Raw genomic sequence first — 24808 nt, 5'->3', positions numbered from 1 at the left:
CAGTGATGTGATGACCATTCTATTGGAATTCCTGCCATCCAGGTTCCTCCTGGAGGTACTCTATTTGTATAATTAAGGCACAATAAACAAGCTTGTTAAACTATTAGCTAAATTAGTTCATTTGTCTGATTTATCACTTTCTCCTTTCATCTGATACAGAATATTGCCCCAAGTGAAATGAACATGGTAAGATTGAATTTGATAAGGAAGATTGCTGGTAGGGGGAAATTTAGAAGCTTAATCAAGTAGAAGGAGAGACTGGGAAACTTAACAGGGAAATAGATAAATGAATAAATGTTACCATTTATTCATTTTTGTTAAATTATTCTTCTACTTGATTAAGCTTCTGTATTCTCCCAAATATAGACTTGAGTTTCCATATTAAAATAATGTAATTACAGATTTTGTAGCAAGAAGGAACCCCCATGAAATCATGCTGTCCACTTTTGTACCTTGTGCCAGCTAAGGTATTATTAACTATAGTTTGCCTGGCAAAGCCCAGAAAAGTTAAATATTTGCCCACATTTGGCCTGATGTAAGGGGCATGTCTATAGAGAGGTCTCTGAGTTCTAGGTGAAGCATTTCTTCTAGAGATCAGGTTCTTTATAAAATATAGATGGCAGAATGTCCTCTTTTTACCCCTTGGATGTCCAAGTCCTAATCCCTAGAACGTGTCAATATGTTACCCTACGTGACAAAAAAATCTTTGCAGATGTGATTAAAATTAAAGACTTTGAAATGGGAACGTTATTCTGAAGTATGCAGATGGACTCATTTTAACTCATGAATTTTTTTTTTTTTTTTTTTTTGAGACAGAGTCTCACTCTGTCGCCCAGGCTGGAGTGCAGTGGCGTGATCTCGGCTCACTGCAAGTTCCGCCTCCTGAGTTCATATCATTCTCCTGCCTCAGCCTCCCGAGTAGCTGGGACTACAAGCGCCCACCACCACACCTGGCTAGTTGTTTTGTATTTTTAGTAGAGACGGGGTTTCACCGTGTTGGCCACGATGGTCTCGATCTCCTGACCTCGTGATCCACCTGCCTCAGCCTCCCAAAGTGCTAGGATTACGGGCGTGAGCCACCGCGCCCAGCCTAACCCGTGAATTCTTAAAAGCAGGGGACCTCTTCCCTGTGTAGTCAGAGGGAGCCATGACTACATAAGAAGAGTTGGAGAGATACAAACTTGTTGGCTCTGAAGATGGAGAGAGGACCATGGTCTGAGGAATATGAGTATCTTCTAGAAGCTAGAAAAGGCAAAGACTTCTCCACTAGAGCCTCCAAAAAGGAATGAGGCCTGCTGATACCTAGAATTTAGCCCTTGAATTTGGACTTTTTTTTTTTTTAAGACGGAGTCTTGCTCTGTCGCCCAAGCTGGAGTGCAGTGGTGCAATCTCGACTCACTGCAAGCTCTGCCTCCCAGGTTCACGCCATTCCCCTGCCTCAGCCTCCTGAGTAGCTGGGACTACAGGTGCCCGCCACCTCGCCTGGCTAATTCTTTTTGTATTTTTAGTAGAGACGGGGTTTCACCGTGTTAGCCAGGATGGTCTTGATCTCCTGACTTCGTGATCCACCTGCCTTGGCCTCCCAAAGTACCAGGATTACAGGCATGAGCCACCATGCCCGGCCAGAATTTGGACTTTTAACCTATAGAACCATATGATAATTTTTTTTTTTTTTTTTTTTTTTTTGAGACAAGAGTCTCGTTCGTAGACAGGCTGGAGTGCAGTGGCACGATCTTGGCTCACTGCAACCTCTGCCTCCTGGGTTCAAGCGATTCTCACCTCACCCCCCTGAGTTGCTGGGATTACAGGCACGTGCCACCACACTCAGCTATTTTTTCATTTTTTATTTTTAGTAGAGACAGGCTTTCACCATGCTGGCCTAGGTGGTCTCGATCTCCTGACCTCGTGAGCCACCTGCCTCGGCCTCCCAAAGTGCTGGGATTACAGGTGTGAGCCACCACACCTGGCCATAAATGTGTGTTTTTAAGCTATGAAGATTGTGGTAATTATTATGGGAGCAATAGAAAACTAATATATAGAAAATTAGAATTGTAAACTACTACTAACATTTTACATAGAAGGACTCAAAAGACGGCACATTTCAGTAACTCAGGTTGAAGGCCTGCATGACTTTATTACCCTCAGGATGCTCTCAAGTAAAAACGTTCATTCAGTGAACGTGGGTTACCTTCTTGCTTGTTGAAGGGGCTCATTCAGCTAGAGTTCAAAGCCTAAATAACACAAATTCCCTTTCACAAAAGAACACAAACATATTTCTTCCTTTGTCAGATGATGAGAGACAAAATTTCATGAGGGAAGCTATGGCTCTGATTCTAGCCAGCAGGCTTTGCTTATTGTTTGTTTTGTTTTGCTTGTAATGTGGTTAGTTAATATCTCATCCTTATCGTGAATTTGAATCAGTTAATGAGAATTTAGAATTTTTATACTATTAAAAGATCAAGTGAGAGTTTAAATTCAATCTGTGTTTTTATGAAACTACCTGCTTTTGGTTAATTTCCTGTTTATTTTTAAGACTATGTGGGGGTTATTATTGCTTCACCTCATTCATTGTAGAAAGTACAATCTCCTGATTTTTAATTCATCTTCTTTTCCTCCTTCCCCCAGAAGAAAACGGAAAACAGCTATACTGAGAATTAGAACTGTTATCAGGCTCAAAACATTTAATTAAACAATGCATTTTATTATTTCTAATCACGTTGAATTAATCTTCTTAGTTCTGCCTTTATATTAGTCAGAGAAGGCTGGGCTATGTTATAGTAATAAATAAATTATCAGTGGCTAAATACAACAAAAGTTATTTATCATTCAAAGTCTATAGTATTCCTAAATCAGGTTCCTGTATGTAGTAAGTTAAAAAAATCCAGATTTTGTTTTCCAAACTGTGGCTTAACATCTCATTTCAAGACCTCCATGTCTGTCTAGGCAAGAGAAAAGAGAGTGAGATTATTCTGGTGCACCAGCTTCTAAATGCATTGGTCTTGAAGTGGCATGTGTCATGTCTGCCTTGTATATTAATAGCAACCCTAACTTCATAGTAGCTGGAAAATTAAGAGGAGTATATGGGATTCAATGAGAAATATACACCTGCCACAGTCTTTCAAGTACTAATATTCAGTTTCACAAAAATGTCCTTATTATATTTAAAATTACTATTGGGAATTTAAGAACAAGAAATGTTGTAAGTTGCATGTTGTCATAAGGCACCAGTTTGTCTGTCTTTATCGTAAAAACTCAAGCACAAGGAAGGAAAGTGAAAAAAAACTAATAAATACAAAAGTTAGATCTGAGGCCCCTCAGTTATAAATGAAAGCAGAGCATATGCAATATGTATTAATAGAAAGAGCATTGGTGAGGAGTTGGCTTCTGTTTCTAGCTCTGCACATAATGGTGCTTGGTAAATACTTGAATGAATTAATAAACTGCCATTGTAATCAGGATAAAGCCTCTTGATTCTTGTATTTTTATCTATAAAATGAGGATTCTGGTTGGCCAATATAAACTTTTCACATGTCTAAAACTCTATTCATTGCAAAATTAGAACAACCCAAACTTCAAAGTGAATAATCCTAATGATTTATTTAAAGCAATCATTTTCAAAGTCTGTGAACCCCTGCGGGTTTCTGAGACATTTTCAGGATTCTATGAAATTAAAATCACACATGAGTAAAACATCCATTCAAAGTGAAAGGTAGACTGCTCAATTTTAATGTAATAGAGTGTGAAAGGTGATCGTAATGATTTTAGATTCCACATTGCAAGTAATCTTTAAGAAATTACTACCTATTAAGTGTTGATGTAGTATTAATGAAGGATATCCATGATTATTAGAAAAGGCTCTTAAATTCTTTTCCTTTTTTTGACTACATATCTCTGTGAAGTCAGATTTTCTTCATGTACTTTAACCGAAAAAACATACCACATTAGATTTAATTTAGGATCAGTTATGAGAATCCAGCTGTCTTCTATTAAGCCAGGCATGAAAGAGATTAGCAAAAATGTAAAACAACACCACTCTTTCTCACTTGCTTTTTTTGAAAATATAGTTAATTTTCATAAAAATACGAAATTTATGTTAATATGTAATGGGTTTATTATTTTTAAATGAATTAAGAAATATGTATGTGAAACCACTCACTTTTAATCTCTACTATGGTACATATTCACGTTTAATCTAATAATCTAATCTCTAAAATGGTACATATATCAAGAAATATAATGTATTTAAACAAAAACTCTTTGGGTGCTTTAACAGTGTTAAAAGTGTAAGAGGGTCCTGCAGAGAAAAAATTGGAAATGACTTGTTTAGAGAGTAAGTATAGCATTTGACATTGAAAACAGCATGTCCTCAAATGTGAATTTTTTTCCATTATAATTAGAGGGTTTTCATTTGTTTGTTTTTGAGACAGAGCATTGCTCTGTCACCCAGGCTGAAGTGCAGAGGTGCAATCACGGCTCATGGCAGCCTCTGGACTCACTAAGTGGACTCTCACTCAGCCACTTCTGGGCTCAAGTGATTTTCTCACCTCAGCCTCTTGAGTATGTGGCTATAGGCATGTACCACTATGCCTAGCCTACAGATATGTTTTTAAAGGCACATAAAGAAATAATAATACTGTATTCCAATTGAGGAATGTGAAATAATTTACAGAATGCTTTTATATACTTTTCTCCTCTGATATGCATTCTCTCTTTCTTTACTAAGAAAGCTAAAACCTGGAAATGGGGTAGGTTTCAATCTTATCAGCTATAATGAACTACCCAGACTCCCTTGAAGATAAGTCAGTAAGTACCAGCCAATAAAACAGAATTGATGTAATTGAAAGTTACTGAGTGGGACTTTGGAAGTTTTTAAAGGACAGGGATTTTACTTGTTTCCTTTTTTTACTCTTGTTCCTTTTGCTATTTGCCCTTCTCCTTTTGCAAGGGACTGTGATGTATTTGCTGGAACTCAGCATCCATATTACCAGTATGAGGACAAGGTTCATCACATAAGGATGAAAGAATAAAAAAGTAGCAGATTTAGCCCCTGATAATATCAAACCACCACACAAATCTGGACCTGCCTACTCAGTGTATTTTTGTTCTCAAAGAAAGAAACAAGTTCTTATATTGCTTAAATCATTGGTATTTGTGATTTCTCAACTGAGGTCTTAACTAATGCACAGGTATTATCTCACTTAGTTTCAATAATTCCTGAGGAGATCAATAAGAAAGTTGTTCTAGGGCTACCATATTAAAGTATTGCAAACTGGTTGGTTTAAACAGCAGAAAAACTTATCGTCTCACAGTTCTGGAGTCTAGAAGTCTGAAATTAAGGTCTGTGCAGGGCTGGTTCTTTCTGTGAGCTGTGAGACAGAATCTGTTCTATGCCTATTCCCCAGCTTCTGGCAGTTTGCTAGCAATCTTTGGCATTCTTTGGCTTATAGATGCTTCAACCCAATCTCAGCTGTAATATTCACGTGTTCTTCCTGTGTGCATGTCTCTGTGTCCAAATTTTCATTTTTTTTTTTTAAAAAGAACACTGGTTATACTGGAGGAAGGCTCAAACTAATGACATCATTTTAACTTGATTACCTCTGTAAAGACCCAGACTCCAAATAAGATCATGTTCTGAGTTACTGGGGTTTAGGACATATTTGGGAGGGGGTCACAATTCAAGTGATAATAGTACACAAAGTCACACGACTATTAACTGGCAGGATACTATAATCTTCTAACTTTAAGTCCAATGCATTTTCTTCTAAAATGATGTTTTTTGAAGTATGAATCATCTTTGCTGGAACTACTTGAACATGCACCTGTGCTTATGGTGTTAAAATTCAGATTCCTAAGCTCTGCTTTAGGCCTACTGAGTCAAATATTTTGAGTGTGAGAGCTTTGAACTTTATTTGTTAATATGTAGTAACATTGATTTTTGGGGGTATGAAGTTCTAAGAGGCTTAATACATGTACAGATTCATGGAACCACCACCATAATCAGGATGCAAAACTGTTTCCTCATTCCCCAAAAGGTCCCTATGTTATCCCTTTGGGATTACATCCCTATAACTAACCCGTACAACCACTCCTCTATTCTCCATTACTATGTTTTTTGTCAAGAATATAAATAAATGGAAACATACAACATCTTACGTTTCGGAACTGGCTCCATCTCCTCGTGATGCCTTTGAGATTTATCCAAGCCGTTGCATGTATCCATGGTGCCTCCCCCTTGGTGCTGAGGAGCACTCCACTGTGGCAATGGAGCAGGGTTGGTTGATCCATTCATCCATTACAGCACATTTGCTTTGTTCCTAGGTTTGGACAATTATGAATAAAGCTGCTATATACATTTATGTACAGGTTTTTTTGAGAATATAAATTTTCATTTCTCCAGGGTAAATACCCACGAGTGGGTTTGCTGGGTCATACAAAAAGTTTATGTCTAACTTTATGAGAAGCTGCCAAATTGTTTTCCAAGGTGGCTATACCATTTTGCTCTTGAATCAGACTTTTTAAACTAGCATTTTAGGTGATTTCCAGGAATAGGGCAGTTTAAAAATTGCTCAAAAGTGCCTCTAGTGGCTCATCCAGAGAGGAAATCTATTAGTTAATAAGATTACGGTAAAATAGGATTTGTTTTTTCCTAAAGGAGTGTTAACTTTCTGTATCAAGAAAATTACGATCTATGAACAGAATTCTGTACTTTTCACTAATCTCCATTTCACTAATTTTCACTAATCTCCAAAGACAAAAATACAAATATTCACAGACAATATGTCTTCACATCTAATAATAACTTGTTCTTTATTACGAAAATGCTTATTAGAGCAGTTTCAAAATGAACTATCTTAAAATACACAGAGAGCAGAGGTTATGTATAAATATTGTGCGGAATAATTAACCCAGAATTTTCTCTAGAAGTATATATTATTTATAAAAACTGTCTCAGGTATGTTTTTAATTTTTAGGATTTCCTTAAATAAATGGAATAAAAACTGATTTGAGACCTACGACAATAAAGATGTAAACTCTTATTTATTTATTTATTTATTTTTTTATTATTATACTTTAGGTTTTAGGGTACATGTGCACAATGTGCATGTTTGTTACATATGTATCCATGTGCTGTGTTGCTTTGGTGCACCCATTAACTCATCATTTAGCATTAGGTATATCTCCTAATGCTGTCCCTCCCCCGTCCCCCCTCCCCACAACAGTCCCCAGAGTGTGATGTTCCCCTTCCTGTGTCCATGAGTTCTCATTGTTCAATTCCCACCTATGAGTGAGAACATGTGGTGTTTGGTTTTTTGTCCTTGCGATAGTTTACTGAGAATGATGTTTTCCAGCTTCATCCATGTCCCTACAAAGGACATGAACTCATCATTTTTTATGGCTGCATAGTATTCCATGGTGTATATGTGCCACATTTTCTTTATCCAGTCTACCATTGTTGGACATTTGGATTGGTTCCAAGTCTTTGCTATTGTGAATAGTGCCGCAATAAACATACATGTGCATGTGTCTTTATAGCAGCATGATTTATAATCCTTTGGGTATATACCCAGTAATGGGATGTCTGAGTCAAATGGTATTTCTAGTTCTAGATCCCTGAGGAATCGCCACACTGACTTCCACAATGGTTGAACTAGTTTACAGTCCCACCAACAGTGTAAAAGTGTTCCTATTTCTCCACATCCTCTCCAGCACCTGTTGTTTCCTGACTTTTTAATGATGGCCATTCTAACTGGTGTGAGATGGTATCTCATTGTGGTTTTGATTTGCATTTCTCTGATGGCCAGCGATGATGAGCATTTTTTCATGTGTTTTTTGGCTGCATAAATGTCTTCTTTTGAGAAGTGTCTGTTCATGTCCTTTCCCCACTTTTTGATGGGGTTGTTTGTTTTTTTCTTGTAAATTTGTTTGAGTTCTTTGTAGATTCTGGATATTAGCCCTTTGTCAGATGAGTAGGTTGCAAAAATTTTCTCCCATTCTGTAGGTTGCCTGTTCACTCTGATGGTAGTTTCTTTTGCCATGCAGAAGCTCTTTAGTTTAATTAGATCCCATTTGTCAATTTTGGCTTTTGTTGCCATTGCTTTTGGTGTTTTAGATGTGAAGTCCTTGCCCATGCCTATGTCCTGAATGGTATTGCCTAGGTTTTCTTCTAGGGTTTTTATGGTTTTAGGTCTAACATGTAAGTCTTTAATCCATCTTGAATTAATTTTTGTATAAGGTGTAAGGAAGGGATCCAGTTTCAGCTTTCTACATATGGCTAGCCAGTTTTCCCAGCACCATTTATTAAATTGGGAATCCTTTCCCCATTGCTTGTGTTTGTCAGGTTTGTCAAAGATCAGATAGTTGTAGATATGCGGCATTATTTCTGAGGGCTCTGTTCTGTTCCATTGATCTATGTCTCTGTTGTGGTACCAGTACCATGCTGTTTCAGTTACTGTAGCCTTGTAGTATAGTTTGAAGTCAGGTAGTGTGATGCCTCCAGCTTTTTTCTTTTGGCTTAGGATTGACTTGGCAATGCGGGCTCTTTTTTGGTGCCATATGAACTTTAAAGTAGTTTTTTCCAATTCTGTGAAGAAAGTCATTGGTAGCTTGATGGGGATGGTATTGAATCTATAAATTACTTTGGGCAGTATGGCCATTTTCACGATATTGATTCTTCCAACCCATGAGCATGGAATGTTCTTCCGTTTGTTTGTATCCTCTTTTATGTCATTGAGCAGTGGTTTGTAGTTCTTGTTGAAGAGGTCCTTCACATCCCTTGTAAGTTGGATTCCTAGGTATTTTATTCTCTTTGAAGCAATTGTGAATGTGAGTTCACTCATGATTTGGCTCTTCGTTTGTCTGTGATTGGTGTACAAGAATGCTTGTGATTTTTGTACATTGATTTTGTATCCTGAGACTTTGCTGAACTTGCTAATCAGCTTAGGGAGATTTTGGGCTGAGACAATGGGGTTTTCTAGATGTCATCTGCAAACAGGGACAATTTGACTTCCTCTTTTCCTAATTGAATACCCTTTATTTCCTTCTCCTGTCTGATTGCCCCGGCCAGAACTTCCAACACTATGTTGAATAGGAGTGGTGAGAGAGGGCATCCCTGTCTTGTGCCAGTTTTCAAAGGGAATGCTTCCAGTTTTTGCCCATTCAGTATGATATTGGCTGTGGGTTTGTCATAGATAGCTCTTATTATTTTGAGATACGTCCCATCAATACCTAATTTATTGAGAGTTTTTAGCATGAAGGTTGTTGAGTTTTGTCAAAGGCCTTTTCTGCATCTATTGAGATAATCATGTGGTTTTTGTCTTTGGTTCTGTTTATATGCTGGATTACATTTATTGATTTTTGTATGTTGAACCAGCCTTGCATCCCAGGGATGAAGCCCACTTGATCATGGTGGATAAGCTTTTTGATGTGCTGCTGGATTTGGTTTGCCAGTGTTTTTTTGAGGATTTTTGCATCAATGTTCATCAAGGATATTGGTCTGAAATTCTCTTTTTTGGTTATGTCTCTGCCAGGTTTTGGTATCAGGACGATGCTGGCCTCATAAAATGTGTTAGGGAGGATTCCCTCTTTTTCTATCAATTGGAATAGTTTCAGAAGGAATGGTATCAGTTCCTCCTTGTACCTCTGGTAGAATTCGGCTGTGAATCCATCAGGTCCTGGACTCTTTTTAGTTGGTAAGCTATTGATTATTGCCACAATTTCAGAGCCTGTTATTGGTCTATTCAGAGATTCAACTTCTTCCTGGTTTAGTCTTGGGAAGGTGTATTTGTCGAGGAATTTATCCATTTCTTCTAGATTTTCTAGTTTATTTGCATAGAGGTGTTTGTAGTATTCTCTGATGGTAGATTGTATTTCTGTGGGATTGGTGGTGATATCCCCTTTTTCATTTTTTATTTTATTTATTTGATTCTTCTCTCTTTTCTTCTTTATTAGTCTTGCTAGTGGTCTATCAGTTTTGTTGATCTTTTCAAAAAACCAGCTTCTGGATTCATTAATTTTTTGAAGGGTTTTTTGTGTCTCTCTTTCCTTCAGTTCTGCTCTGATTTTAGTTATTTCTAGCCTTCTGCTAGCTTTTGAATGTGTTTGCTCTTGCTTTTCTGGTTCTTTTAATTGTGATGTTAGGGTGTCAATTTTGGATCTTTCCTGCTTTCTCTTGTGGGCATTTAGTGCTATAAATTTCACTCTACACACTGCTTTGAATGTGTCCCAGAGATTCTGGTATGTTGTGTCTTTGTTCTCGTTGGTTTCAAAGAACATCTTTTTTTCTGCCTTCATTTCATTATGTACCCAGTAGTCATTCAGGAGCAGGTTATTCAGTTTCCATGTAGTTTGGCGGTTTTGAGTGAGTTTCTTAATCCTGAGTTCTAGTTTGATTGCACTGTGGTCTGAGAGACAGTTTGTTATAATTTCTGTTCTTTTACATTTGCTGAGGAGAGCTTTACTTCCAACTATGTGGTCAATTTTGGAATAGGTGTGGTTTGGTGCTGAAAAAAATGTATATTCTGTTGATTGGGGGTGGAGAGTTCTGTAGATGTCTATTAGGTCCACTTTGTGCAGAGCTGAGTTCAATTCCTGGATATCCTTGTTAACTTTCTGTCTCGTTGATCTGTCTAATGTTGACAGTGGGGTGTTAAAATCTCCCATTATTATTGTGTGGGAGTTTAAGTCCCTTTGTAGGTCACTCAGGACTTGCTTTATGAATCTGGGTGCTCCTGTGTTGGGTGCATATATATTAAGGATAGTTAGCTCTTCTTGTTGAATTGATCCCTTTACCATTATGTAATGGCCTTCTTTGTCTCTTTTGATCTTTGTTGGTTTAAAGTCTATTTTATCAGAGACTAGGATTGCAACTCCTGCCTTTTTTTGTTTTCCATTTACTTGATAGATCTTCCTCAATCCCTTTATTTTGAGTCTATGTGTGTCTCTGCACGTGAGATGGGTTTCCTGAATACAGCACACTGATGGGTCTTGACTCCTTATCCAGTTTGCTAGTCTGTGTCTTTTAATTGGAGCATTTAGCCCATTTACATTTAAAGTTAATATTGTTATGTGTGAATTTGATCCTGTCATTATGACGTTAGTTGGTTATTTTGCTCATTAGTTGAGGCAGTTTCTTCCTAGCCTCGATGGTCTTTACAATTTGGCATGTTTTTGCAGTGGCTGGTACCAGTTGTTCCTTTCTATGTTTAGTGCTTCCTTCAGGAGCTCTTTTAGGGCAGTCCTGGTGGTGACAAAATCACTCAATGTTTGCTTGTCTGTAAAGTGTTTTATTTCTCCTTCACTTATGAAGCTTAGTTTGGCTGGATATGAGACTCTAGGTTGAAAATTCTTTTCTTTAAGAATGTTGAATATCGGCCCCCACTCTCTTCTGGCTTGTAGAGTTTCTGCTGAGAGATCAGCTGTTAGTCTGATGGGCTTCCCTTTGTGGGTAACCCGACCTTTCTCTCTAGCTGCCCTTAACATTTTTTCCTTCATTTCAACTTTGGTGAATCTGACAATTATGTGTCTTGGGGTTGCTCTTCTCGACGAGTATCTTTGTGGCATTCTCTGTATTTCCTGAATCTGAATGTTGGCCTGCCTTGCTAGACTGGGGAAGTTCTCCTGGATAATATCTTGCAGAGTGTATTCCAACTTGGTTCCATTCTCCCTGTCATTTTCAGGTACACCAGTCAGACGTAGGTTTGGTCTTTTCATATAGTCCCAAACTTCTTGGAGGCTTTGTTCATTTCTTTTTATTCTTTTTTCTCTAAACTTCTCTTCTCACTTCATTTAATTCATTTTTCTCTAAACTTCCCTTCTCACTTCATTTCATTGATTTCATCTTCCATCACTGATACCCTTTCTTCCAGTTGATCGCATCGGCTACTGAGGCTTCTGCAATCTTCGTGTAGTTCTTGAAACTTGGCTTTCAGCTCCCTCAGCTCCTTTAAGCCCTTCTCTTCATTGGTTATTCTAGTTATCCATTCGTCTAATTTTTTTTCAAAGTTTTTAACTTCTTTGCTATTGTTTTGAATTTCCTCCCATAGCTTGGAGTCGTTTGATCATCTGAAGCCTTCTTCTCTCAAGTCGTCAAAGTCATTCTCCATCCAGCTTTGTTCCATTGCTGGTGAGGAACTGCGTTCCTTTGGAGGAGGAGAGGTGCTCTGCTTTTTAAAGTTTCCGGTTTTTCTGCTCTGTGTTTTCCCCATCTTTGTGGTTTTATCTACTTTTGGTCTTTGATGATGGTGATGTACAGATGGGTTTTTGGTGTGGATGTCCTTTCTGTTTGTTAGTTTTCCTTCTACCAGATAGGACCCTCAGCTGCAGGTCTGTTGGAGATTGCTAGAGGTCCACTCCAGACCCTGTTTGGCTGGGTGTCAGTAGCGGTGGCTGCAGAACAGTGGATTGTCGTGAGACCACAAATTCAGCTGTGTGATAGTTCCTCTGGAAGTTTTGTCTCAGAGGAGTACCCGGCCGAGTGAGGTGTCAGTCTGTCCCTACTGGGGGATGCCTCCCAGTTAGGCTGCTCAGGGGTCAGGGACCCACTTTAGGAGGCAGTCTGTCCGTTCTCAAATCTCCAGCTGCGTGCTGGGAGAACCACTACTCTCTTCAGAGCTGTCAGACAGGGACATTTAAGTCTGTGGAGTTTCCTGCTGAATTTTTGTTTGTCTGTGCCCTGCCCCCAGAGGTGGAGCCTACAGAGGCAGGCAGGCCTCCTTGAGCTGTGGTGGGCTGCACCCAGTTCGAGCTTCCTGGCTGCTTTGTTTACCCAAGCAAGCCTGGGCAATGGCAGGCGCCCCTCCCCCAGCCTCACTGCCACCTTGCAGTTTGATCTCAGACTGCTGTGCTAGCAATCAGTGAGACTCCGTGGGCATAGGACCCTCTGAACCAGGTGTGGGACACAATCTCCTGGTGTGCCGTTTTCCAAGCCCGTTGGAAAAGTGCAGTATTAGGGTGGGACTGACCCGATTTTCCAGGTGCCGTCTGTTACCCCTTTCTTTGACTAGGAAAGGGAACTCCCTGACCCCTTGCACTTCCCGAGTGAGGCAATGCCTCGTCCTGCTTCGGCTCGCGCACAGTGCGCTTCACCGACTGTCCTGCACCCACTGTTTGGCACTCCCTGGTGAGATGAACCTGGTACCTCAAACGGAAATGCAGAAATCACCCATCTTCTGTGTCGCTCACACTGGGAGCTGTAGACCGGAGCTGTTCCTATTCGGCCATCTTGGCTCCACCCCCTGAAGATGTAAACTCTTACTAATTCTCAGTTTTTAAAATCTCCTACAGACTGAAATCTGTCTCTTTATTCTGTGGGATGCTGTCAGTCACTACTGCATACACACAATAGAATTTGTCAGGTATAAACATAATAAACATCTTTGGACCTCATACCTAGTAGTAGAGTAACATTGATCTAAGTCAGTATCACATACAAAATGCAACTGGGCCAGCAAAAATCATTAAGGGCTAGCTAAGATTGTTTAAAGAAAATAACCTAGACTCCTGGGTACACTCTTTGGGTAACATTGATTTCTACCTCTATTATTGTAATCAATTTGGTATCATACATATTCTGTAGAATAATTAATTAATTTTTTGAGGGCATGAAGTTGACTGAAATTTTCATATATTTTGTTGTAACTGAGAAATGTAACATGCAAAATAACTTCTGGTAGAAATATATTCTGCAATGTGCCATATGGGTGACTTTAACATGGAAGAAAAATTCATAATAATAAGAGACTGTTCTCCTTTCAGGTGTGTATTTTGCGGCTCTCATTAGTCCTTGCATTAGCCAAATTACCTTCATCTATGCTTCTTTTCTCTATATTTGGAACCAACTAACATTATTGAAAATTGCCCAAACCATCTGTTTTGTTGGGTTTTTGGGGAAATTATTAATGAATATAAAGTGCTTTGTAAATTTAATATACTATTTAAGTACTAAAAATGTCTTTTGTTGCTCAGTGAAAAGATCTAATCATTACAGAAAATTAAATTTTGTTTTCATTTATCAGATTATATTTTTGCAAAAGCATCATATAATTAAATGTTGATGGTGTCTTTTCTCATAAAGATTTCAATTTTTATACATTTTTGTCATGAATGCTTGAACAATCCTTCAGTAGCTACTAGATTTCATCAGAAGAGTTTCTAAATGTGTTTGATGACAAGCATTAACACTACGGAAAAGAATATACCCTCTTTGACATTATAAAAGCATCAGAACTACTGTATGATTTATTTGCTTATATGCTAAGTTACCTTAATGTTTTTGGTGAATAAATAGCAATATCAACAAACCAGGCCTATGGCCTGGTTTATGAATTTTTTTTTTTTTTGAGACAGAGTCTCACTCTGTCCCCCAGGCTGGAGTGCAGTGGCACAATCTTAGCTCACTGCAACCTCCACCTCCTGGGTTCAAGGGATTCTCCTCCCTCGGCCTCCTGAGTATTTGGGACTACATGCACATGCCGTCACACCTAGCTAATTTTTTTAGTTTAGTAGAGATGGGGTTTCACTATGTTGGGCAGGCTAGTCTTGAACTCATGACCTCAGGTGATCCGCCCACCTCAGCCTCCCAAAATGAGGGTTTTATTAGTGTATCAGTGCTGGACATACTGATTACTGGTTTGTCACTAAGTCATAGTTAATATCTCTGAGGCTCAATTTCCTATATATGATGTGAAGATTGATATTTTACTTCATAGAGTTGCTGACAGGCTAACTGTTATTGCAGAATTCAGTTTACTTGATCTTGGAAAACTTTCTGCTTGGAAGTTATTTAAGAAAGACTAAAATTAGCTATTCAAAAATTTACCCATTTGATATTTTCTAAAATTTTCAGAGAGAACATATTTAAAATATTTTGTGCTTGTTATGAAGTGTCATTAAATAAATGTTCCTCAGACAATCTCTAAATACTAGTGAAGTTTATATTTGCTGCTTAAAGGGCAAACACAGAAACCTAGGGGCATAGAACTGGACATATAAATGGTGCTCAATAACTGTATTAATAAATGAAAAAAGGGATTTAAAATAATTGAGTTCAGCTATCAAGCCAGGTATAATGATACATCTTCACATTTGTAAGTGATATGAAATAAAATCCTGTAATAAGCAAATTGAAACCCCTCTATCCACACTGACATTATTACTAAAATGGAAGAGACTAGAATTCTAAAATATGTCCTACTTATTATTGTTCCAATCTTATACAGTTTGCCTGTCAATGGATGGCCTTAATTGGATGCCAGTAGGAAGATAAGAGCACCTAAATCCCAGAATTAGCCAACAGGGTAAGGCAATGACCGTTGCTGATATTCTTATGCCTGAACATAAATTCTCTGTTTCAGTAGATCAATGTACATGTGTTCAAATGATCAACAGAGAGAAAAAGCAACATGTCTACAGTAAATCAAAAAGATCAAACAAAAACAATCTCGAAGAAAATGTTCTCTATAAAATGTCAAAGCTTGACAGGGCAAGGGTGCTAAGAATTGAATACAGTATCCTAGAAAAGTAGTTCTTATTGTTTAGCAATTTCTGAGTTTCATTGAATCTAAGATGCCATTTATTGAAAGGCACACTATTGTTTTACATGTGACTAAGGAACAAAAAAGTCACTACCAATTGTAATTATAGGACGTTATTAGTTATATAAATTTCAGACATAAAAAATGTGTATCATAGAACGAACAAAATACAGTATGCAAAGTACTAATTGGAGATAAAGAAATACTGATCAGAAAAAAAAATAACAACAATGGTCAAAGCCAGAACAATTTGAGCAACAAAATAATGTATTATGTTGGTACAAAAGCTATTGTGGTTTTTGCCATTACTTTCAATGGCAAAAACAATAACATTTGCACCAACCTAATAATACTGTATCATGGCCCAAAGTATAAAATAAATATCCGTAAGTCCATACTTATATAAATAATTGAATAAATAAATTGGGGAGAATAGAGAAATCTGCCTTGCAGGAAAATTCCAAGTAATTTATGTAGGTACTCTGCCTTCAAGGAAGTAGCACATAACTCTCTACTGTTTTTGGTTTGTTTGTTTCTTTTAGACCGAGTCTCACTTTGTCATCCAGGGTGCTTGAATGCAGTGGCACGATCTCAGCTCACTGCAGCCTCTGCCTCCTGGGTTCAAATGATTCGCCTGCCTCGGCCTCCCAAGTAGCTGGAATTACAGGTGTGCAGCACCACGCCTGGCTAATTTGTGTATTTTTAGTAGAGACGGGGTTTCACCGCGTTGGCCAGGCTGGTCTTGAACTCCTGGCCACAAGTGATCCACCTGCTTCAGCCTCTCCCTACTTCTTAAGTGTGGACTGTGCATAGGGACTTCCTTCAGAGAAGTACTGCATGGAAAGGAGTAAAAAACTTTGTAGTAGAGAAACTTGACAAACACTACCTCAGCCAGGTAATCGAAGTCAGCATCAACAGTGATATGTCATGTTGATAGTACATACCCTTAATATGATGTGATGAAAATGACATTTTACCTCTGTGGTCTTCCTTCCCCAAAGCCATAACTTCAGTTTCATTAAGAAAACAGCAGCAAACCCCAATAGAAGGGCATCTTACAATATTCCTGACCCGTACTCCTCAAAACTCTCAAAGACAAGGAAAGCCTGAGAAACTTAACAGTCAAGAAGAGCCTAAGGATACAGGATCACTAAATGTAATATGGTATGCTGTATGGGATTCTGGAGGAGAAAAATCACATTAGGTAAATGGTGAGGAAATCTGAATAAAGTATGAATTTTAGTTAATAATGTATCATTGTTAATAATTAATTGTAACAAATGTACCACACTAATGTAAGCTGTTAATAATAGGCAAAATGGGGTTTGGGGGAGATAGGAACTCTGCACTATCTTTGCAATTTTTCTGCAAATCTAAAACTGTTCTAAAATAAAACGGGTGCTTTAAAATATGCACTGCAGAATCAAGAAAATACAATGTATAAAGCACTGATTGGGGATAACAAATACTGCCCTCCCATCTTCCATCAGAAGAAAAACACTGGGAATGTGATATTGATTTGTGTATTTGCACCTAACGGATCCTTAATGAATTTGCCAAGGATAATTAATAAATATGCTAGTTCATGTTGTGAGCTTAAGTGAAAAATGTAGTTCTTATATTCCTTGAGCAAATTCATTTTTCAAAGCATCATGCTAGGCACTTAATTATTTAATGATCACATCAAACCCATGGGGATTATGCCTTTAAAAAAATTTAAAAAAACTAGGATCTAAGCTGTTAAGAAATATGTTTGCTAGGGCTGCCATAAAAAAGTACCGCAGACTGGGTGGGTTATTTTCTCACAGTCCTAAAGTTCAGAAGCCTGAGATCAAGGTGTTGGCAGGGTTTATTTCTTCTGGGGCCTTCCTTGGGTTTTCAGTTGGCTGTCCTAATTTCCTCTTCTTGAAAAGACACTAGTCATATTAGATTAGGGCCCACATGAATAATTTCATTTTAACTTAATTACCTTTCTAAAGACTGTATCTCCACAGTCACATTCTGAAGTACTAAGAGTTAGGATGTCAAATTATGCATTTTGTTGGGGGACACAATTTAGCCCATAACAATGTCCACATTGATCTCTTTGACTACTACCCTCACACCAGTGATGGAGGTATGATTCTAATCGAGATCTTGAGTACTCCAAAGCTGGTGCTCATTTCTTTATAGTATCATAGTGGTCACCAGCCATGGTCTATTTATATCTCCTAGAATACTTCAGCCACAGGAGAAGCTAAATTCGTCCAGCTTTGTTTTATCTTTTTTTTTCTTTTACATGATAATCCGTAGTAAACATTTTACTTAAAAGTGGGAACTAGTGCTATAGTGATATAGTAGCTTCCAGACAGACCTATATTTAGATACTGTTCTGCTACTCTATACTGTGCTCTGTTTCTCCCAAGATTTTTAGTGAGCATTAAATGAGATACAGATAAACACTTGACTTGAAACAAAAGATGATCAGCATTTCCCTTATTAAGAGAAAATAGTATTATAGAAAATCTACCTCTCAAGCCAGTACAGTAAATACATGAGGAGTTCAGTGAAATGTTCTTTAAGAATTTGGAAGTGAAAGAAATATGATTGCCTTTTGAGAGTTAAACTTTAAAATCATCACATAATGGATAAAAACAGTCTCTTCTAGCAGCAGGAGTTGACGTAATATGACTGGAGCTATTAATACAGCTAACGGAAGGATGTGTCACTCCAAGGTAGGGGGTTGGACAGCCCATGGGAGCTTAGGAAAAGGAGTCACAGAGACAAGTATTAGTAGAACCCATCTGGGTACTTTTGGGAAACAGGAAATTTGAGCCAATAGATTTTTTTTTAAATATTAAGTTCCCATTGCCAAGTTTCCAACTGTGGGATTAATACTTTAGCCTGTTTTAGTCTTAAACCATAAAACATTCACACACTCCAGTGAGCTTCTTGTGCTTGAAAACCAATTTTACCTGATCTCAGTATGATATAGATGTGCTTACAGGGATTGTGTGGGTCTATCATGCTAACCTGGGTATTTAGCAACCTGTTGTTTTTTTACTGTAATTAAATAGACCTTTATGTATTTGGTTAATGTGATTGAGCAATGGATCCATTATTTGTGTACTTAGAAAGTCTGGTTTCTGTCTCTGAATGACTATGAACCCAATTCTTCCATATTTTGAGTTTAACCTATAAGGGCTAAGATTTAGGGTTATTAGATTTAGCAAATAAGAATATAGAATACCTAGTTAAATTTGAGTTTCAGATAAACAATGGATTTTTTTTTTTCAGTATAAGTATGTTTCAGACAAAATTTGGGATATGCTTATGTAAAAAGTGTTGAATGTTCATTTGGAATTCAAATCTAACTGGCCATTCTGTACTTTACCTGACAACTCTCGAGAGACCTCTTTTAATACAGCTCCTGGTATTAATATACTTAAAGCCCTTAGCACAGACTCACACATAAACCCTATAAATGGTAACACATTTTGTGTCTTATGTAAACAAAGTTATAGCATATGAAAAGTAATCACCTTTGTTGATACCTATTAACTAAATAGAAGGCCCATAAACCTGTGCCCTTTTACTCTTCACAATGGAGACCTCAAAGGTCGGTTATTGACCCTTCTGTTTAAGCAAGATCATGTTGCTTGTATTTTGCCCATGAAGTTTCCAAATAATACAATATTTATGAAATGGCCAAAAACTTTTGCTTCCCCTCTAAACCTGAGTGATTATAAAATAGTCTAAACTCTTCCCTTCAACATTCCTTCCTGCTGGCTGGGACGGACTTATGGTGCACCTTAACCCAAGAGTCCCAGGGTTTAAAAAGTGCTTCTTTTCAACCGAGCCATACTGCTTCTAATCACTTTCTATTAGCAGAGGGGGCGTGGCATGAATGTGTAACTGACATGAACTGCTCTAAAACTTGTGTAGGCAATTTTCCTTCAAGGTAAATGAATGTCAGTGTAGGAGAGGATAAACATCTTTTCTTCATCTATCCTAGGTTCATAGCTGAGGCCCCTATAACAAAACACAGATTGGCAAAAGAATAGCATACCTATTTATTTAATTTTTATATAATATACAAATTTGTATGTGATATAGGAGCCTTCATAAGGAAATAAAGACTCAAAGCAACAGTTAAACATGACTGTATTTTATTGAAGGTTTGAGGAGTGGACCACCGTGGAGAAATATGATGGAATAAAGGGGATATAATCTAATGGAAACTAGTGGAAATTTAGAAAAGTCTGTTTGTTCAGATTCCTCTCTGTGTCCTTTCATCTTCAAAGATAAGGATGGTCCTTTCCTCTGGATATAGGGAGAGCATTTCTCACAAGAGGGTCTTATGACTTGCTTTAGGGGAAGGTCAGAAAAACCTTCCTAGGTGTTATGACCTGTTTTACAAGAAGAGGGTAGAGGAAGATGAGAATGAACTTCCTACCTTGTGGTATTCTCAAATTCCTCAGCTTCAGCTATTTTAGGGTAGCATGCCCTGGACCTCATCATTGGAAGAGTGAGTAAGGCTTGGCACAAAGAAGCAGCTATAATCTAGGCTATCCAAAGCCCTAAGAGACTTCTAAAATAAAAAAAGAAAATCTTGATGAGTAATTCAATATTCCTTTCTTTCCACGTTTGTCTGCTACACCAGAAATTTTCGTAAGATTAAAAGCTGTTACCTGATCTTTTCAATTACTTGGTTTATTAAGCTATCTAGGCAGCAACTTTCTCTAGATAATTTGTGTCAAGCTAATCAATACATTCTTCCATTTGTTTTTCCTTCTTTTGCATTGTTCTTTAAGGAAACCTCTAATGTCATGAAATACACCAATGGGTCCACTCTCTGCTAGATGGAATCTACTTAAAATGGGCCACATGGAGCAAAAATCTGCCATTCTAAAGCAACGCTCTGTGTAGTTCCTGGCTTGGACACATATGACCATGTGGAAATGACCAGCAAAAATATATGGTTAAGTTAGAGTTGGGGAAGCACTGTTTTTTTTCCTAACTATAGTTTTTAATACCTTTTTTTCCTCTTTTATGAAAAGACAATGACGTTATCAAAAAGTAAATACACAAAACATGAGGAGAGGAGCAGAAAAGATACCTATTGGGTACTGAGCTTAATACCTGGGTGATGAAATAATATGTACAACAAACCCCCATGACACACGTTTACCTCCGTAACAAACCTTCATGTGTACCCCCAAACCTAAAATACAAGTTTAAGAAAGAATGTGTGCTTTATATTATCACTTAGCACTCTACATCCATGTGTGCATCTATTTTAACCTAACAACAATAATTTGAAAGGAAAAATAATGTATCATAAAGCAAATTTTCATTGATGGGAATTATATGTAGAAGCTCTGGGCTTTCTTTTCTAGCCTGCTTTAAAGGCTAGCTTTCCTCTTGTTACTTAATTCAACAAATAAGATAAAATGGTGGTTTAAATTATGTGTCTTGTGGAGTGATTTCGTTGGCAAAGTCAGAGTGTGTGCATTCCTTAGGAAATAATTACTCTGACAACAACAGGCACTTACTCGGCTTCTTTTACAGAGACTCACAAGATGCTTTACAATTAAAACACAGCAAACCGACCTACTTTCTTAAGGGTGTTCAGGAATAGGAATGAACAGATATGTCTTTAGTTTTAAGTCCAGACAGAAGAGTACTATGAATAGAATCTGCAAAGAAATTCTAGGACTCCAAGAGCCTGGAGCTCATGAGTGGGATAAAGCAAATAGCCTGCTGACTCTGACCTTAATGATCAACCAGGGACATATGGTCATCACAGAAGATCTAACAAATTTCCTGGGACTCATTCATTAGCCAAGTCATCAGTGACTGATACACCATTTAAGTTGGTATTGGGTTTTATGGGGATTTAATTCTGGAATGTATAACTGGAGGGCTCAGCCACCTGAGCCAGGCAGCCAAAACCACTGACTGAGGACTACTCCATCTTAAGCTCCAGGTCACAATAGATTCTTTTATCACTGATGACGGAGGCCAACTTGTACTCTGAAGTAGAGTGTGTAGGGAGTAGGAGAGAGATGTCTGCAAGATAGCAGCCCGAGCTGAGGTCAGAGCACTTACAGAGTAGAACACTGTGGAGCCAGCAGTATATTAAATACTATTCTGGAGAGGCTTTTGTCACCAACAGTTCCAAAGGCTTTATCTATCTGACTTTTTAAGCCAAAGCAGCTTTAGCCAAGTTGATCAGCATCCACTTTGAATGTTGAGGACATTTATCATCTCTGGCTGGCCTTCCTTACCATTAGGATTCTCTTACTGAGAGAAGGAAGAACCTGAACATTTCTTAGGGATTTGGGCTCAGCCTTCTGGTATTCCTCGCAGAAGTTCCAGGCTCCTAAAGGCGTAGTCTTCTTCAGATATGTGCAGACGGTCAGCCTGTACTATTTTAGTATGGAAATTATGGTTGATAAAAATCAAGTGTTATACCAAAATTTATGTTTTAATAACAAACATAAAAAATATTTCAATATCAGGTTAGATCAGCAGTTTTCAACCAAGGGAAATTTTGTCTTTTCAATTACTTGGTTTTTGATTTACAGGGGATATTCAGCAATGTCTGGAGACATTTTTCACTGTCACTACTCAGGGTGCTACTGGCTTCCAGTCGGTATAGGCCAAGAATGCTCCTAAATATCCTACAATGCACAGGACAGGCCCCCACAACAAAGAATTATCTGGTCTGAAATGCTGATAGCATTCCAGTAGAGAGAACCTAGATTAGATTATGTTACATTCAAATTTTTTTTTATCTAGTTGGGGATACATATAAATTGAGACAGTTTCAAGATAGTGAAATTATGACATAAATTAGAATATGAGGCATATGCTGCACGATTTGATAGAATCCAACCAGGATTTTATAGAATGTGTAGAGAAGCTTTCAGGGAGGAGGTAAGATTTTAGCTGGACTTAAACAATTGTAATACATAAGCAGCAAGGAGCCAAGAAGAAACAGCATATCACCCCCAGAGAGAAGTGGTCAAAAGTGCAGCATAATGATACAATTTTTCCAGTTCCATGTGAATACACAGAGTATTAGGGAGCCTCCAGGAATTTTCCTGTGATTGAGTGCCTCACTTCCCTTTTCTGTCCCTTCCATATCCCAGGAAGTACACCTAATGGAGAGATAAGGCAGACAGCAGGTACTGGGTGGGGATTGTGGAATAACTTGCCAATAGCATGATGGTGCCAAGAGTGCTGCCAGTAAGGTGACCGTGCCAACAGCCATGCAGGCTTTTTGATCTTCAAGAAGACTTCACTGCCAGTACATTTGTGCTTTAGTCAGTATGGGCTACTATAACAGAACATCATAAACTGTGTGGCTTGTAAACAATGAACATTTATTTTGCGCAGTTCTGAAAGCTGGGAAGTTCAAGATCAAGGCAATGGCAGATTTGGTGTCTGGTGAGGGCCTGCTTCTAGGTTCATAAATAGCAACTTCTTCCTGTGTCTTCACATGGTAGTAGAGGTAAGGGAGCTCTCTGGGTACTTTTTTTTTTTTATCAGGAGCACTAATCCCATTCATGAAGTTTCCACTGTCATGATCTAATCATCTCTTAAGGCCCCCCATCCAAACACTATCACATAGGGGATTAGGTGTCAATATGTGAATTTGGGTAGGACATAAATATTCAGTCTATAGCAGTTTGGTAGTTTACTAATTAATGTGCATCTCAATTTTTTCAGGCCTTTTACACTTCCTGTAGTTGAGGATATGGGGCTCTGCCTCACTCACATGGGTTTATTAACAGCATCTGTCATGTATTTCTTTGTCCTGTTTAGTAGCAAAAGTCACAGGGGTCTCAGCCATTCTGATATTTCAACTGGTCTGAAGAAAGAAGACTTTGTTTCATCCTTCATAATCAATACATGTAGACACAGCAAAGTGGGGACAAGGTCGGGAAAATGTGACTTTGAAACCGGAGATAATAATGAATGAAGTTATCCTTTTGCAGATGGAATTTATCCTGCTAGATAGTGTAGGTGGTAACATATTTCAAGTCCCTATTTAATAGATCAGAATATATGTCCAGGTAGAAGGGTTTCATTTCAACAAATACATCAAAACTGTTTTCTACAAGATACTGTGTTGGGCTACATGACTAGAATTAAGTATGTGATAAGTAGTACTAGCAGTAACTGGTAGTAAGTGAATCTTAGGTAATAAAAATCAGAGGATCTGACTGGCAATTTGCTACCAGGAGGTTAGTGATCTATATGAAGTGCACAGAAAAGAAAGCCAAAGGACAAGTATTTGGTAGTTCATATTCACTAGTGTTTAGAAACAGAATACCTTAATTCTAGAAACTCATTACTTATTCTTGAGTTAATTAGAAACACTCCTCCTAAGTAAGATGGGTCATTTCAAGCACTTTGTGACCATCTTTCCCCAATTTGTTTTGATGCTATTTTATTTAGTGATCCTCTGACCTTGAATTTGTTTCTTTCAACAGCCTTGCCTAGTAGAGGGAAATGCCCTGAATAGTCATAGGCTTCAGCTCTCAGGTTAAAAAACCTCTACCAAGACTTTCCACTTACAAAATACTTGAACTTTTGCATAAGCTTATTGTACATGGTTACAAATCCAGTGAGGCTGAGTGAACAGTGATTTTTATCAATGCATTCTATGGAAAAGGAAAGCAAGAAGGCAGAATGGTTTCTTGAAGTTAGTCAGTTAATCTGTGCCAGAGTTGAAACTGAAAAGCAAGCCTACCTACTCTTTCCATGATACTAATAACCTAAGAGAACTGATAACACAAAGATCAAGAGGTGAAAGAATGAGCCCTAGAGACAAAAAATGTGATGGCTTCCCTCTCACACTTCTCTCAACCTATACACCTTCCAGTTTTGCTGCCCTGTCTCCTTGTGGTTTCTAGGACTTGGGTTTCTATTCAGGAGTCTGTTGGGCGATTCTCATTTCTCTCTTGCACCCTGGAGTCATTGATTGGGGATGGCATCCGAGATGAAGGGAAGAGAAACTGTGGCATCTCTACAGACATGCTTAGAAGAGGGGAGATTCTTCCACGTGGCCTGTGAGAGGAAGTGACATGCACAGAGGTGAATGCCATAGTGGCCTGGGAAGGCAGATATGTTGAATCTTAAGCTTATTATGTCTTTCTGGATTTTTAGGTTTGGACAAATTGCTGCATCTGTCTGCCTTTGTATTGTTGTTTGTAATTATAGAATGAGAATGCAAAAGTGCTAAAAGGAATACTAGATGCTTTACTTTTAAAAATCCTGAGCTAACA

The sequence above is a fragment of the Symphalangus syndactylus genome, chromosome 2 (assembly GCF_028878055.3).
Source record: "Symphalangus syndactylus isolate Jambi chromosome 2, NHGRI_mSymSyn1-v2.1_pri, whole genome shotgun sequence".
Classification (NCBI taxonomy): Eukaryota; Metazoa; Chordata; class Mammalia; order Primates; family Hylobatidae; genus Symphalangus; species Symphalangus syndactylus.
This window is presented reverse-complemented; position numbering follows the sequence as displayed.